The following is a 17,588-nucleotide window of genomic DNA, read 5'->3' on the forward strand; positions in this document are numbered from 1 at the left end:
TGATTAAATATATAAAGATTTTGTGTGTAATCTGAGCCTTGTAAAGATCGAGGCAAGAGGTATTGTGTTTTATTTGTTCATGTTTCACCAGTGAAGGGTCCGGCTACCAATAGAATCAGGTTCACTCTCACTTCCACGGTGTACAGAGTACCCCACCGTGTAGGGATATAGGCAGACACTCAATACAAACGGCAGGAAGAGAAGAGCAGAAATAAATCAATGGTATCCATCATAATCTTTGGCCACGAGGCTACGACTGACTGCAGTCTCAGACAGTCGATATAGTCGTTTCCTGGCAGAGATGCTGCATTGCAGAGAGCAGAGAGAGAAAAGGAGGGAGGGAGGAGGGGTGAGAACAAGGGTGCTGTCTTTAGTGTCTAGGGAGCACCCTCAATACAAAGTCCACATTATTATCTACACACCTTACCTTGTCTAACCTACTTCAGTCAGCTGGGCATAGAAATTGGTAACTTGGTGTCTATTTTTATGGCAGCTTGGATGTCTCATTGAATAGAACGACTTACAGAAAGCCAAATGATATAGGAGCGGAGGAGGGGTGAGAACAAGGTTGCTGTCTCTAGTGTCTAGTGTCCTCCCTCAATGCAAGGCCCACATTATTGTCTACACTCACAGATGATATCAGGATACTCAAGAATCCAATATTATTTTTCAGTGTTACAACTAACACAATGAGGGTAATGAAAAGTGTGAGTTCTACTATAGTGTTTTAGCTTCGACTTCCCAGCAGCGTCCCATCGAGGGATCAATACAGCAACATGGGAGATGGTTATCATGGTCAATCATTTGAAGATGGGGGAAAAGTGCATCACTTCCAGCCCAATGATTGTCATTTTAAAAGAGTGTCCATCTCAAAAGTATTCAAATATTGATCAGTTGCTAATAAAAACGTCTCCCATGGGGCAACTTCTTGCTCTGACTTTTCAATGTGAAATTCGACAGAAAATATATTTATGATGTTGAAATGTACAGTACGCACCAAATGGGGTAGTCATGTATCCCCTGTTGCAAAACAGGCACAGTATTATTACTATAAGGGGTGTCTTGTATTTACCAAGGTGATTATTTGGAGAACTAGCTACAGGCAACATTAAGGCCCCATGCTTCTGCTGCTTTGAAAACCAGGCCAATTTTAATACTGTGGTTATGCAGATAAGACCGTCACATTTGCAATCTAAATAAAGCACACTGGAGTGAAGCAAAGACAAAGCGCCTGTCAATAATTTCCCAGTTGGAAGAACTGAATATGAGCACAAAAAAGGAGAGGAGAAAAAAAAGGTCTAATTTCAAGATGAGATTCGGTCAGAGATATGCATCAGAGAGAAGTTTAATACCGTTTGAGTGGCAGTTTTCTGTATCTGATGGTGATAGACGTGATCCATCTGATGTAGAAATACGGTGAAGGAGACAACCATCGGACATACAGTTGAGATCTGTGAATGTCCATTGTCATCTTCACCATATCACATCTTGGGTTTCACCTTACCTTGTCTAACCTACTTTGGTCAGCTGGGCATAGAAATGGGTAACTTGGCAACTATTTTTACGTCACCTTGGATGTCTCATTGAATAGAATGACTCACAGAAAGCCAAATTATATAGGGATATGTTATAAAGCCTTTCCACATGGTGCAATAAATAAGACAGAGGTTAGGGGTGGACAATGCTGATTCAACTATGTTTGGAGTCAATATTACACACATTGACAAAATTGGCATTCTGTCGGAAGCATCATAGAATTTAATTAAACTTTGGAATGAAGCACTGACTATTCTAACATGGCAATTGACTCAGCTTTAGTTATTAGCCTCTGAAGCATCCATATTTAGGGTAGGACTCTTGGCACATTGAGTTCTGAAAGTGGATTAAATAGAACATCATCAATAAACAATGCTGAAATATTTGCATGTTACAGTACCACTGACAGAAATGAATGTTTCCATCTCCATATGGCAGAGACAAAGCATATCATGAGCCTTTAAATAAACCAGACACATTTTACAGTCCTTTTAGGCAATATACGGCTCAGCATAGGTAACACTGTATTCCAAGCCGGATGAGTTTGACAGTGACACTGACATATGAGGCTGGCACATGCTACATGGGAAGAACTGAAGGCATATCAGACTACCCCTTTGACCTTGAGCAAAACTCTATTGGATAGTCAGTGCATCATATTAGCTATCAGACAATTCATTACTGTTGGCCTTTACAATCCTAACTTGAGAGTCTTGGGTTTGTGGGCACTAGTCATTGTGTGGGCGGATGCCAGGAGAATGCTACTTTCCCCAATGCATAGGGCTAACTGTAAAGTTTGGTGGAGGAGGAATAATTGTCTGGGGCTGTTATTCATGGTTCAGGCTTAGTTCCAGTGAAGGGAACTCTTAATACTACAGCATACAATGACATTCTAGACGATTCTAGACAATGCCCCAGTGCACAAAGTGAGGTCCGAACATAAATGGTTTGTCAAAATCAGTGTAGAAGAACTTGACTGCCCTGCACAGAGCCCTGACCTTAACCCCATCGAACACCTTTGGGATGAATTGGAATGCCGACTGCGAGCCAGGCCTAATCGCCCAACACCAGTGCCCGACCTCACAAATGCTCTTGTTGCTGAATGGAAGCAAGTCCCCACAGCAATGTTCCAACATTTTGTGGAAAGCCTTCCGAGAAGAGTGGAGGCTGTTATAGCAGCAAAGGGGGGACCAATTCCATATTAATGCCCATGATTTTGGAATGAGATGTTCGACGAGCAGATGTCCACATACTTTTGTTGATTATATTTTTTGTATATTTTATTTTAATAACTTCAAATATAATTTTTGCCCAGATATTTGGAGTTCAGAAATTGAATGAACTGACTTGTTGGAAAGGCGGCATCCTATGACGTAGTCACGTTACTGAGTTACTTTACTGAGCTCTTCAGTAAGGCCATTCAACTGCCAATGTTTGGCTATGGAGATTACATGGCTGTGTGCTAAATTTTATACACCTGTCAGCAACGGTTGTGGCTGAATTAGCCAAATCCACTAATTTAAAGTAGTGTCCACATACTTTTGTGTACATAGTGTATGTTATGAATTAGAAGAGTCTGCTGAGATGAGAAAAATAGTCAATTTCGAAAATCATGCATTATATAGTACTAGTAACTTGGAAAGAGCAGGTGTTCATGATGTTTTGTACACTCAGTGTATAAACGGTACCACCATATGATACACTACTAATTGGAATGCAGTGGGACTTACTTTAAAAATTGTTAGGACTGCCAGCTGAAAAACATATTCATTGCTCAATAATTACATATAAGCTGTATTTGCTTTGTAGTTATTATTCCTAACAAGGGTATTGAACAGAATAAACCACAACAGTAGTTAACAAGCTCAACAAAAGCTAACTCTAACAAAGATTTAAATTATATTTAAATTTCAATTTCCAGTGAATATTTCTCTGAGTAACTCAGTAGAAAAGCAGGAACATTCCGGCAGCTGCAATCACTCATTCAGCAACGTTGCAAAACCTCCAGCTATGGGGCTATATTTAGCCTGAGATCACTGCACCTCCTTGCAAAAGATTAATGGCTTATAAAGCCAGGAGGAACCACAGGTAGAGACAGAACTGGAATTGATCGTAGGGCAATGGGAGTTCAATGGGGACCAGTATACTGTAGCTACAGTATACTGTACTTCTGATCATGAACACATCACCCCATAGGCAGGGTATAATGACTAGATTAATCATTGATGTTCAGGGTGGAATAGGAAAGCTATTACATTTTCAGACCAGAGGGACTGTTCTTCAAGAATGATACGTTTTACTTGATGTACTGCATTGTTCACACCCTAGATAATGGCAGCAAGATACAGTTATCACAGGGATAAGGATTACTTGTTCCTTTTATTTCTTATTCTTATTCGTCATTTTTTAAACTGCACTTTTGATTTAAAGGTCCTGACAGGCAATGTGGACATTACAACATTTCAGCATGTTGCATGTGTCTTTCGACTTTTTCCAACTTAGAACATTATAAAGTTCATTCGGAAAGTATTCAGACCCCTTGTCTTTTCCCATATTTTATTACGTTACAGTCTAGTTGTAAAATTGATTAAATTATAGCTTTTCCTCATCAATCTACACACAATACCCCATAATGACTATGCAAAAACAGGTTTTTAGAAATGTGGAATATCACATTTACAGACTCTTTACTCAGTACTTTGTTGAAGCATCTTTGGCAGCAATTACAGCCTTGAGTCTTCTTGGGTATGAGGCTACAGGCACACCTGTATTTGTGGAGTTTCTCCCCTGCAGATCCTCTCAAGCTCTTTCAGGTTGGATGTGGAGCATCGCTGCACAGCTATTTTCAAGACTCTCCAGAGATGTTCGATCGGGTTCAAGTCCGGGCTCTGGCTGAGCAACTCAAGGACATTCAGAGACTTGTCCCGAAGCCACTCCTGCATTGTCTTGGCTGTTGGCTTAGGGTCTTTGTCCTGTTGGAAGGTGAACCAATTTTTCATCAAGGATCTCTCTGTACTTTGCCCCGTTCATCTTTCCCTTGATTCTGACTAGTCTCCCAGTCCCTGCCGCTGAAAAACAACCCCACAGCATGATGCTGCCACCACCATGCTTCAACGTAGAGATGGTGCCAGGTTTCCTCCAGACGCGTTGCTTGGCTCTCAGGTCTAAGAGTTACATCTTGCTTCCATCAGACAAGAAAATCTTGTTTCTCATGGTCTGAGTCCTTTAGGTAACTTTTGGGAAACACCAAGTGGGATGTCATGTGCCTTTTACTGAGGAGTGGCTTCCGTCTGGCCACTCTACCATAAAGGCCTGATTGGTGGAGTGCTGCAGAGATGGTTGTCCTTTTGAAAGGTTCTCCAATCTTCGAAGAGGGACTCAAGAGTTTTGTCAGAGTGACCATCTGGTTCTGACCAAGGCCCTTCTCCCCTGGTTGCTCAGTTTGGCCAAGAGGTCCGCTCTAGGAAGAGCCTTGGTGGTTTCAGACTTCTTCCATTTAAGAATGATGGAGGCCACTGTGTTCTTGGGGACCTTCAATGCTGCAGAAATGTTTTGGTACACTTCCCCAGATCGTTGCCTGCACACAATCCTGTCTCGGAGCTCTACAGACAATTCCTTAGACCTCATGGCTTGGTTTTTGCTCTGACATGCACTGTCAACTGTGGGACCTTATATAAATGGGTGTGTGCCTTTCCAAATCATGTCCAATCAATTGTATTTACCACAGGATGACTTCAATCCAGTTGTAGAAACATCTCAAGGGTGATCAATGGAAACAGGATGCACCTGAGCTCAATTTCGAGTCTCATAGCAATGGGTCTGAATAGAGGTACTTTTTAAACCATGTTTTTGATTTGTCATTATGGGGTATTGTGTGTAGATTGAGGAAGATTTTTATTTAATTTGGTACATTTTAGAATAAGGCTGTAATGTATCAAAATGTGGAAAAAGTCAAGGTGTCTGAATACTCTCCGAATGCACTGTATAACCAGATAACATGGTAATCATCCGAATTTGAGGGGGAACAACCGATGAGTTGAGCAGATTTTGTGGGGTATTTTAACTGATGTGAGCCTAAAGGCACAGTTTGACAACTCTGGTAGAGTTCTTGTCAGCTATGTCCACGCAAACAGCCTTTGTACCTGCTACTTCTGAAGCTCAACTGTGTTCTCACTGGGTAAGGAAGGAGAGACTTGCAGAAAATTATGTGCAGGTCTGCATATAATATAGATGCAGGATCTTAATTTTATCATGCTTTTGTTGCTGACAAACTTTAAACATATTGAAGGTTTAAAAAGGCTTCTAAAGTTTAATTTCCACTTCAAAATGTCAGACTTGATTTGCTGTAATGAAAAATGTATCCACCCCTACAAAAAATGCCATTAATTATAAACCACATAATAATTTACATTTGCTGTTGATGCAAGATTATTTTCCTGCTGTAGCAAACTGGCTCAAATTAAGATCCTAAATCTGTATAGGATTCTTATTGCAGAACAGAAGATGAAACACTCCTACAGACATTATAAAGATCTACAGATGTAGGCTCTTAATTTGAGCCAGTTTGCTACAGTAGGAAAATAATTCTACAGAAACAGGAAATGTGAATTATTATCAACAGGAAATGTGAATTATTATGTGGATTATAATTAATGGACATTTTTGTATGGTTGGTACATTTAAGCGGAAAATACAAACTTCAGAAGACTTTTTAAACTTCAAATACATTATATGTTTTACATTTCCTGCATTACAGGAAAGTTAACCTGCAACAGGGTGATTGTTCTATGCATACTTGCGCACTCTGGCTTAAAGAATGCATGCCTATAAAACAGCCTTCACAGTCAGACTGCTTCAGTTTGTGCACAGGCCTAACAGGAGAAGATAAACGCTAACAAACTAAACAGATTGAGCATTCTTTCTGCCTGTCTACACATTGTGCACACTTGATTATAATGGTGATTGTCACTTTCCTAAACTCACAAAGTTTTGATGGGATCTGTGACAGTGCTGCTTAGATTACTTATTTCCCCCTTCCTCACCGTACTACCTGCCCCATCCCGCCTCATTGCTGGTGTAAATCATAGTAATTAGAGATTCCACAGACCGTAACATTAATTACATTGCTAAATGGGAAACCAAGCAAGCCACGTCTTTAACTACCCATGCACAGCAGTTTTGGATGTTGGGAACAGCTGTCGACCGAGCACAAGCATCAGTATGGCTCTGGAGGGTAGTGGCTTAAAATCTGTCTGTGTTTATCAGATGTTCAGTTGTTTATCAGTGCAGAGAGAGAGGGAGTGGGGAGGGAGAGAAAGAAAGGAAGAGAAAGAGAGGGGAGAGAGTGAGAGGTTAGCGAGATATAGACACAGAGACAGAGAGCAAAAAATAAATAGATGAAAGGGGGAGGGGGGCGTTTAACTGAGTCCACATGATGGATTGACTACTTTCTACCACACATGGCCTCAAACAAGTCAGAATGTTATGAGGTTAACCAGCACTCAGTCAGCAGTGATGTTGATTAGTACACCCCCTCTTTGAGCCCGCCTCAATTAACCTTTCTGATCTCCCCATCCCGGATCCGGGATCGTGAATACAGACTCAAGCTCATTACCATAACGCAACGTTAACTATTCATGAAAATCGCAAATGAAATAAATATGCTAGCTCTCAAGCTTAGCCTTTTGTTAACAACACTGTCATCTCAGATTTTCAAAATATGCTTCTCAACCATTGCAAAACAAGCATTTGTGTAACAGTATTGATGGCTAACGTAGCATTTAGCGTAGCATTTAGCATTAGCATTCAGCTGGCAACATTTACACAAAAAAACAGAAAAGCATTCAAATAAAATCATTTACCTTTGAGGAACTTCAGATGTTTTCAATGAGGAGACTCAGATAGCAAATGTTCAGTTTTTCCTGAAAGATTATTTGTTTAGGACAAATCGCTCCGTTTTCTGCGTCACGTTTAGCTATGAAAAAACCCCTGTATCCAGGATTGTGTAAATCTATCAGCAAGCTCATTAGCATAACACAACGTTAACTATTCATGAAAATCGCAAATGAAATGAAATAAATATGCCATCTCTCAAGCTTAGCCTTTTGTAAACAACACTGTCATCTCAGATTTTCAAAATATGCTTCTCAACCATAGGAAAACAATCATTTGTGTAAAAGTAGCTAGCTAGCATTAGCATTTAGCGTTAGCATTTAGCGTTAGCATTTAGCGTTAGCATTTAGCGTTAGCATTTAGCGTTAGCATTTAGCGTTAGCATCCAGCACGCAACATTTCAACAAAAACATAAAAGCCTTCAAATAAAATAATTTACCTTTGAAGAACTTCAGATGTTTTCAATGAGGAGACTCTCAGTTAGATAGCAGATGCTCAGTTTTTCCAAAAATATTATTTGTGTATTAGAAATAGCTCCGTTTTGTACATCACATTTGGCTACCAAAAAAACCCGAAAATTCAGTCCTCAAAACGCGAACTTTTTTCCAAATTAACTCCATAATATCGACTGAAAACATGGCAAACGTTGTTTAGAATCAATCCACAAGGTGTTTTTCACATATCTCTTCGATGATATATCGTTCGTGGAAGTGTGCTTTCTCTCCTGAATCCCAGGAGAAAATGCCCGCACCTGAAGATTACGCACAAATTTAGACAAAGGACACCGGGCGGACCCCTGGAAAATGTAGTCTCTTATGGCCAATCTTCCAATGATATGCCTACAAATACGTCACAATGCTGCCGACATCTTGGGGAAACGGCAGAAGGTCTAAGCTTATTCCTGTCGCATTCACAGCCATATAAGGAGACATTAGAAAACAGAGCTTCAGAAATTCTGCTCATTTCCTGTTTCACGTATCATCTTGGTTTCGCCTGTAGAATGAGTTCTGGGGCACTTACAGACAAAATCTTTGCAGATTCTGAAACTTCAGAGTGTTTTCTTTCCAAAACTGTCAGAATATGCATAGTCGAGCATCTTTTCGTGACAAAATATCGCGCTTAAAACGGGAACGTTTTTTATCCAAAACTGAAATAGCGCCCCTAGAGATGCAACTGGTTAACAAGCTCTGCAATGCATCCCAAAAAAGACACAAGACAACCAATTGAAACCGATATCGATTTGGTGCTGCTGGAATCACTGCCAAGTCCTGATGACATGCTGATGATGGAGATTGGGGTTTAATGTCCCATATCAAAAAGGGATCATTATATTATCATTCTACCTCTCCGCTCCCTTAGAGTAGATTATGCATGTGTGGGGCATGCTGATGAGGCACCATGTTAATTGAGGGACTTAATCAAGGCCTTGGAATGTTGGCATTGTATAATCCAAGCAGCCGCACCTCGAGAATTAAATCGGATTCCATTTCCTTCTGCGACGCTACCAGGCACGCGTAGCATAGCAGGGTTTATGTGTGGTGACGAGATGGCTCACAACGTAGTCATGACACACTCACACACCAACTGAGGTTTCATACACCACTGAACCCTTGCAGGTCTGATGAAGCACCACAGCTAGACATCCATCCAAACAGACAGTACATTTCTATATATAGATAACCAGCATACTGAAGAAAAGCTTTTGAGAGCCTGAGAACTGATCATGTCAAAACGTTTCTGAATAAAACAGCTGGTGGCTCTTGTATTTTTAATTATGTAAAGTTTGGAGGGAAGATTGAGAGTGACAGACCCATTCCACAGTTAGGATGAAGCATGCAATCCATGTCCTTGGTGTGTGTGTGTGTGTGTGTGTGTGTGTGTGTGTGTGTGTGTGTGTGTGTGTGTGTGTGTGTGTGTGTGCGTGCCTGCACCTTAGTGTGTTGGTGCCTTACAGCTTGTCACGAAATCCACCCACATCGCAGCCTTGAAGATCACAGAATAGTGCATATCTTTCTGTTTGCACTGAAAGGAGCATAACGTAACAAACAATTGTTGTCAACTCACTGTGTAAGTCAATATGTAAGTCAACCTACATTTACACATCTCACTGGCATGGTGATGCTTTTCAATTCTTAAAAACAATATGGCTGTGCTATAATCAAGCATAATGAGATGGATGTGTAGGTATACAAAATTAAACTATTGTTTTTGGTGTATTTCATAGGTACTGTAAGTATCTAACAACAATGTTCGAAATCTGTTTGTTATCTGCAGGCGAACTGGCTCAAGTTGCGGTAGAGTGCACCTAACTATGAAACCCAATTACTAATCTGGCTCAGAAAAGACAAGTAGGCCCCTGATCCATCATGACAAAAGTGCATCCTCCGTCTCCCTTGGAGCCTCCCGACAAGGGAGCGGTGTAATGGGGTGAGAAAACAGGGCTTATTGGGGAGATTTTTCTCCCTTATCCACCCTTTATGTCTTCACGTTAAAGGATTACCGGCACATGCCAGGCTAGACAGCCCCCTTGTTTTATTGGCTGATAAATATCAGAATAACAATTCTGTTAGACCGTTGTGAGAGATATTACAAATGGAGATGGACGTTTTTCATTTTATACTTGTATATGCTGAGGAAGGATTAATCTGTCTCCCTCTTATGTTATGTAAACTGCATAACAGGATTTATATTGTCATTAAGAGGGTGATCTGACAGCAGGGTGGCCAGATAACGGCTCATGATGGAGACCCTCCCAATCACCAGGCTTCCTCTCCTTCCTCTCTCTCTCTCTCTCTCTCTCACTGAGGCCCTTTCTTATGGCATCGTCAGCACACTGATACATCAGCTTGACATGTGGCCTGCTGAAATCCTTCAGAAAGGAGTCACAAGCATTTTCTCTAAAGTGCATCCTGACTGAATCCACCAAACCATGTCGGTTTTCTGAGAAGTAAAAGTCTTTCTGATGCTCCCATGCTTTTACGCCAGTTACATTCAGCCAATGTACACTCAGAATCATTTTCCTTTTGTCACTTGATATCCATGACAACATGACAAGGTAAGTGGGAAGCATAGCGTAGGTGCTCTACCAGAAAAGAACATCCGACTTTTATTGATAGAGTTGTAGCATCCCTTGATATTTGAGCATAACAATTTACATTTAATGGTGCCGTTTAACCTCTGCGCACCGAACCCGGTAGCGGGATGAAATTCAACAACATACGGTGATCGCTACATAAATAGTCATATTAAACATTCATGAAAATACAAGTGTCTCACATGTTTCGAAAGCCTAGAATCTTGCTAATCCAACTGCGTTGTCAGATTTAAAAAATGATTTACTGCGAAATAATACGATTATCTAAGGATAGAGCCCCATAAAAAACAACTATTTCAACCAGCACAGGCGTAACAAAATCACAAACTGCAATAAAATAAATAGTTTACCTTTGACGATCTTCCTGTTTGCAATCCCAATGCTCATTGTTAAACAATGAATGGTCTTTTGTTTGATAAAATCCATTTTTATAGCCTAACACGAAACATTTTGGTCTTGGCCATAGTGGAGTTTGGAGTGTGACTGTTTGAGGTTGTGGACAGGTGTCTTTTATGCTGATAACAAGTTCAAACAGGTGCCATTAATACAGGTAACGAGTGGAGGACAGAGGAGCCTCTTAAAGAAGAAGTTACAGGTCTGTGAGAGACAGAAATCTTGCTTGTTTGTAGGTGACCAAATACTTATTTTCCACCGTAATTTGCAAATAAATAAATTAAAAATCCTACAATGTGATTTTCTGGATTTTTTTTCTCATTTTGTCTGTCACAGTTGAAGTGAAAATTACAGGCCTCTTTCATCTTTTTAAGTGGGAGAACTTGCACAATTGGTGGCTGACTAAATACTTTTTTGCCCCACTGTAACTGTCTATATGACAGCAGTCAAAAATTTTAAATTATTTATACGTCGGATACCATGGCAAATTTGTTTCTTTGTCATCAAAATGGAGGTAACACATGATCTCTCTGAAGCGATCCTGTGATATTGTTTCTCCAAAGACAACTAACTATACCATATACACGCACTTTCCACCGAATGCTCCATGAATATACAGGATTGAAATGAACGCTTCCAGCTCATCAATAGACAGATCCCAGGCAGTGTGTCCTTGACCGTATGCGCCTTAACCACAGTACAGCCCTGAATGCTGTAGCATGTCACATAAACATCGGAAGCTGGTGAGTGTTGTTTTTTGTATGAGATGTAGGGCCTGCTCTCTCATTGGAGACATTTATTGCTGAAAATCAGCCAATAGCATTGTCACCGGCTTGTTCTATCTAAATGGCGCTGTCCCTTCCTCTCTCCTGTCTCCCATTTCATTTGGTGCTGAGGCTCAGAATCAGAAGAACTAATTTCTCCCCATCATACTTTATTTAATCTGTTATATATGTGTGAAATTAGTTTTGGTTTAGTTTAAGTTCAGTTTCGAGGCAATTATTGTGATGATTATCAACTGTGTACGGGAGAAGGAGGAGCATAGGTCCTACTGTCAGATGGAGGAGCAACAGGGAAAACCATAAAAACACATGACAACAACAACTGCATTGTGTTATATAGACTTCTTTAAGAAAGGTCAAGGACAAAGAGGGGCATGAATTAATAAAAAATTGCAAAACAATTAAATTCCTTAGCAGTCAAAATGACTGCATTAGTGGTTAAAGTGTTAAGAATGTATTTGGTGCCCCATATGAGGGCAGTTACTTACATGTTGGTGACCCGTGTGAGGAGGATTTTCTGCTGTACTTTTCTTTGGAGCCTGCAATAATACTACCGAAATGATTATTCATACCCTATTTGTACCATTCATTGAACCAATATTTTCCATAATTGAATACTTTTACAGATTTAGAGTTCACCTTCTGTATCAGAATAGTGTAATAAATGAAATCCCTTACAAAAACAACCATTAAGATGTATTGTGGGCCAGAATAATACGAAGTGCTTGGGTTTGGAGGGCTCATTGAACCTTTGAAATATATTTATTGCAAAGCAAGAGCTTTCCTTGGAGTGCAACATGTTTAAAATAAATAATATTTTTCTGTGCTCCTGGATGATTTATGGTTTTACTTAAACTATCTATTAAAATTAAATTACTGACCATCTTCCAATGGAGCAGTTCCAGCAGCACAGCAATTCATGGTTTCCTTTATCTGTCACAAATAGAGCAGTGTGATCTCACTTGAATTAAATCATTTTTATTTTTATGCATTTCAGGGAAAACTTCACTCATGGGGAAGACAAGTTGTGTTGCAGTCTGGCAAATAAGATAACATGTGAATCTATGGGTGCTCCTAACATAAGCCAAATCTTAGCCCAACACAATAATGACTAATCACATTACTTTCATTAGGACAACATTTTTCATACAGATAGGCTTGGCTGTTTAACTATTACTGTCAGTGCTAAGGCAAAGAAAAGTACAATCTGCAAAATGTACAACTGTCATTTTGTATGTTGTGATGGTAATTAGCTCATCCTATCCTCATATGTGTCAGACTAATGTATTTAAATCACTGGATAAGTTGCGAGAGGAATATGAAGTGGAGTAAATGTCAGTCAGTCAGTGAATGTGAGCAACACGGCGACACTCCTCGCGCTTCAACGTCCTTCGGAGCTGGCCACCTGGGCTGAGTTTCATGATGGAGGTAATGTGGATCACTGGCGAGGCATCATGTATATTTATGACTTGCTAATGAGCCACAGCTGACCCAAGCTGGGTGCTGAGTGACTTCAGCTGAGTGGCAGGCAGCACTTCACCCCCAGCACGCTGCCTTGTGTGTGTGTGTGTGTGTGTGTGTGTGTGTGTGTGTGTATATGAAATGGTTCATATGCTGTAATGTCATTGACTGTATTTGGACACATTTATCAATCGTGTTTAGAACTTTATCATCTAAATGTTTTAGTATTGCATTTACTGTAATGTAATAACACTTACGTCAACTGCATACGTTTTTTTTATATGTATATATTCTGTAAAGTATCTCTATTTACAGATATCTGGCGTTGGTGTTTACCCTTTTCATAAGTGACGTGTGAGTCCAGTAAAACTGGGCCGAACATTTTTTTTCCCTATCAGTTGCCTTAAGACAGTTGAAAATTAAGCTGTGATTCAAAATTAGGGTGGCCAATATTTACAATGCTTTCAGAAAATATTCTTATAACTTGACTTATTAGACATTTTGTTGTGTTACTGTCACGCCCTGGTCTTAGTATTTTGTGTTTTCTTTATTATTTTGGTCAGGCCAGGGTGTGACATGGGTTATTTTATGTGGTGTGTTTTGTCTAGGGGTTTGTTGTAGGTTATGGGATAGTGGTTAGTGCGGTTGTCTAGAATAGTCTATGGCTGCCTGAAGTGGTTCTCAATCAGAGGCAGGCGTTTATCGTTGTCTCTGATTGGGAACCATATTTAGGCAACCATATTCTTTGAGTGTTTCGTGGGTGATTGTTCCTGTCTCTGTTTGCAACAGATAGGCAGGCTGTTTAGGTTTTTTCACGTTTATTGTTTTTGTATACTGTTCGTGTTTTCATCTTTATTAAAGATGTATACAAATAACCACGCTGCATTTTGGTCCTCCTCTCCTTCATCGGAAGAAAACCTTAACAGTTACAGCCTGAATTTAAAATTGATTCAGTAGATTTTTTCCTCACCCAATATAATGACAAAATGAAAACAACATGTTTTTATAAATGTTCGCTAATTTATTGAAAATTAAGTACTGAAATATCTAATTTACATAATACTTCACACCCCTAAGACAATACACAATATAATCACTTTTGCATACGTGGAGTGTACAACATTTGCACATTATTCTTTTTTCAATTCTTCAAGCTCAGTCAAGTTTGTATTTGATCATTGCTAGACAGACATTTTCAAGTCTTTTCAAGCCAACTTAAGTGAACTAGTCCACTCAGGAACATTCAATGTTGTCGCGGTAATAAATTGGTATATTTGGCCTTGTGTTTTAGGTTATTGTCCTGTTGAAAAGTGTCTGTTGGAAAGCAGACTGAACCATGTTTTCATCTAGGATTTTGCCTGTGCTTAGCTCCAGTTTATCCTGAAAAACTTCCCAGTCCTTTATGATTCAAGCATACCCATAACATGATGCAGCAACCACAATGCTTGAAAATATGCAGAGTGGTACCTATTGGATTTGCATAATACTTTGTATTCAGGACAAAAAAGTTTTTGCATTATTACTTTAGTGTCTTGTTGCAAACAGGATGCATGTTTTGAAATATTTTATTCTGTGCAGGCTTCCATCTTTTCACTCTGTCACTTAGGTTAGTATTGTGGAGTAACTACAATGTTGTTGATCCATCCTCAGTTTTCTGCTATCACAGCAATTGAACTATGTAACTGTTTTAAAGTCACCATTGGCCTCATGGTGAACTCCCTGAGTGGTTTCCTTCCTCTCCGGCAACTGTTAGGATACCTGTATCTTTGTAGCACCTGGGTGCATTGATACACCCAGTCACTACAAAGACATTGAGCATGGTTGAATTGAATTAATAAAGGGATATTCAAAGGGATATTCAATGTCTGCGTTTTTACTTTACCAATAGGTGCCCTTCTTATTTGTTAGGCATTGGGAAACCTTTTTTTTTTACCCCTTTCTCTCCCCAATTTCATGGTATCTAATTGTTAGTAGCTACTATCTTGTCTCATCACTACAACTCCCGTGCGGGAGAGACGAAGGTTGAAAGTCATGCGTCCTCCGATACAAACCCAACCAAACCGCACTGCTTCTTAACACAGCGTGCATCCAACCCGGAAGCCAGCCGCACCAATGTGTCGGAGGAAACACCATGCACCTGGCAACCTTGGTTAGCGTGCACTGCGCCCAGCCCGCAACAGGAGTCGCTGGTGCGCGATGAGATATCCCTACTGGCCAAACCCTCCCTAACCCGGACAACGCTAGGCCAATTGTGCGTCACCCCACGGACCTCCCGGTCACGACCGGTTACGACATAGCCTGGGCACGAACCCAGAGTCTCTGGTAGCACAGCTGGCGCCACCCGGGAGGCCATGAAAACCTTTGTGGTTTGTGTGTTTGAAATTCACTGCTCGGCTGAGGGATCTTACAGATAATTGTATGTGTCGGATACAAAGATGAGGTAGTCATTCAAAAATCAAGTTAAACACTATTATTGCACACAGAGTCCATGCAACTAATTATGTGACCTATTAAGCAAATGTTTAATTCTGTACTTATTTAGGCATACCATAACAAATGTGTTGAATACTTTTTGACTCAATACATGTCAGCTTTTCATTTTTAATTAATTTGTAAAAAATTCTAAAATGATAATTCCACTGTGACATTATGAGGTATTGTGTGTGAGCCAGTTACACAAAATATCAATTTAATCAATTTTAAATTCAGGCTGGAACGCAACAAAATGGGTAAAAAGTCAAGGGGTGTGAATACTTTCTGAAGGCAATGTAGCTACAAAGAGAGGGAGCTAATTTGATACACTGTTACGGAAATATTTCTATGTGATTAATCTGTTAGCCTACCTATCTTAGAGGTCACTGCACTAGCTACAAAAATATCTTAAGACTTAACCTCTCAACAGCCAGTGAAACTGCAGGGCGCTAAATTCAAAACAACAGAAATACCATCATTAAAATATTTTACAACATTTTAATGATACAATTCTCATTAATCCAACCACAGTGTCCAATTTCAAAACCGCTTTTTTTTTGACCGTAGCTACCTTTCACATGAGCTTGCGAGACTGAGGCTGTGGCACTCTGCCAGACCAATCACTCAAAAGAGCTCTTATGAGCCCCTCCTTTATAGTAGAACCCTCAAACCAGTTTCTAAATATGGTTGACATCTAGTGGAAGTCGTAGGAAGTGCAACATGACCAATATCCCACTGTGTATTCGATAGGGACTGAGTTGAAAAATTACAAACCTCAGATTTCCCACTTCCTGGTTTGATTTTTTCTCAGGTTTTTGCCTGCCATATGAGTTCTGTTATACTCACAGACATCATTCAAATCGTTTTAGAAACATCAGAGTGTTTTCTATCCAAATCTAATCTACTAATTATATGCATATTCTAGCTTTTATGGCTGAGTAGCAGGCAGCTTAATTTGGGCACGTTTTTCATCCAAAATTCCCAAAATTGCCCCCTACCCCAAAGATTAAGCATCATGTCAAATATCAGCAGCCACAAGATCAAAATCTGCAGAAAAAAGAAAAATGACTTTTAAAGGAGTGCTCAACATAGAGTTAATTCAGTAAAATAATAATTATAGGATTATAAATTCCTTTGAAAGCATAATGCATTGCATTTTTAAAACGTTTCTGAGCTCTATTAGTTTCACACTAGTTATTGTTGTTTGTGTTACTTTGCCTTGCATACAAATAAAAAAAAAACTATAAAATGTCATGCAGCAAGAAAATCAGAATTTGTCTGGGGGGCCAGAGCATTGGGTTAATGGAATCATGACATTTGCATTTGTGAGTCACATTCTTTCATTTTTAGCCCCAACCATAGTTCACATTCATGCATTTTTCCCAATGACTGGAAATAGAACAAACATTGAGTGAAACATAGGTCTGGGTGGACATTCAAATGTAAACCGTTGTTTTGTTCACTCAGTTCTCAGTTAAGTAAAAACTGCATTCCTATCACAGTTTTACAATTGGAACCCTAGAGCTAAAACAAGTCAGTACTGTGAGAATCATTTCATGCTTGCTGTTGCACACAGACACCAGGGTCATAGGGAGGCGATAACATGAAGATCTGGCCATCAATTTGGTAATATGTTTAGGGGCCACTGGAGACCGAACAGAAAATACATTACTCCTTTTGTTCACCTGCAACCATGTTACAGTAGATTCACTCTCAGGATTTACCATAATAAACCACTCATACACACAACGTTTTGCTTCAAAGCAGAAGTGCTCTGAAATCATATTTTCATTATCTTGATTTATAACTTCAACAGGACATTCATATTGTGTGCGTAAACCTACTCCTGTATGCAAACTCCTCGAGTGTTTCTCGTTGCATATATGATTAAAAAAATAAACAAGTCTCCGCAAACAAAAAACATGCCTCCGATATGTCGCTAATATGAAGGCATATTT

General features: G+C 39.7%; 1 long non-coding RNA gene across 1 annotated transcript in view; it reads right to left on the minus strand.

Annotated features, from left to right (window-relative positions):
* LOC149972127 (uncharacterized) overlaps positions 1-7,993 on the minus strand; it is a 645,576-nt gene extending 637,583 nt beyond the window's left edge. Inside the window, exons 1-2 of the long non-coding RNA XR_016492027.1 lie at positions 7,868-7,993; positions 7,398-7,457 (exon numbers count right to left, since the gene is read on the minus strand). This is a non-coding gene — a long non-coding RNA (uncharacterized LOC149972127). The remainder of the gene's footprint in view (positions 1-7,397; positions 7,458-7,867) is intronic.
* Positions 7,994-17,588: the final 9,595 nt, after the last annotated feature.

This window comes from Oncorhynchus mykiss, chromosome 25 (genome assembly GCF_057628025.1).
Source record: "Oncorhynchus mykiss isolate SJ-2025 chromosome 25, ASM5762802v1, whole genome shotgun sequence".
Taxonomy (NCBI): Eukaryota; Metazoa; Chordata; class Actinopteri; order Salmoniformes; family Salmonidae; genus Oncorhynchus; species Oncorhynchus mykiss.